This window comes from Arachis duranensis, unplaced genomic scaffold, assembly GCF_000817695.3.
Source record: "Arachis duranensis cultivar V14167 unplaced genomic scaffold, aradu.V14167.gnm2.J7QH unplaced_Scaffold_76094, whole genome shotgun sequence".
In the NCBI taxonomy this organism is placed as follows: domain Eukaryota; kingdom Viridiplantae; phylum Streptophyta; class Magnoliopsida; order Fabales; family Fabaceae; genus Arachis; species Arachis duranensis.
The window spans coordinates 33,151-33,800 of NW_026265089.1; positions in this window are offsets into that span (position 1 = coordinate 33,151).

Genomic DNA, 650 nt, shown 5'->3' on the forward strand with positions numbered 1-650 from the left:
GTTCAGATCCCAACAAAACCGTCCCATAATCCTTTTCAACAGCCCAAAATCCAACATCAGTCCAAGGCAAGCCAAAATCCAACAGTCATCTCAAATCCATATTTCAAGAAAACCATTTCAAAATCAACTCAATATCAACCGATTTAACTCATTTCCAAAGCTTTAAAGAAACGGCACAGTAACAAATCGTTTGTCCAAACCAAGTCAAATAAAGTAAACCAGGCTGAATTCAAAAGTGCGTTCTACTTTCCACATTATCCATGAAATCAACTCAACTCAAATCAATTCACAATGGATTAAACCCAATTTCAAAGCTTTAAAAGAATCAACTTCAAAAGCATCTCATTTCACAAAACCACACAACAATCCATTCATCAAAACCAAATAATAATCCATTCAACATATAATTACATTCATCCAAGACAATCAACTTCACATAAGGATTATACAATCACCAACTACTTTGTCTCACATCAGTATCCATATATAATAATTCCAATAATAAACTATATTTTTTGGAAAGCACCCCTACCTCAAAACGCCAAAACCATATCCCAAACGCATTACGAGAACCTCCTCTCTTAAATCGAGATCACCAACAACCGCAACCTCAGCTCCAAGCTACCCCCGCGATAACCACAGCAACACTA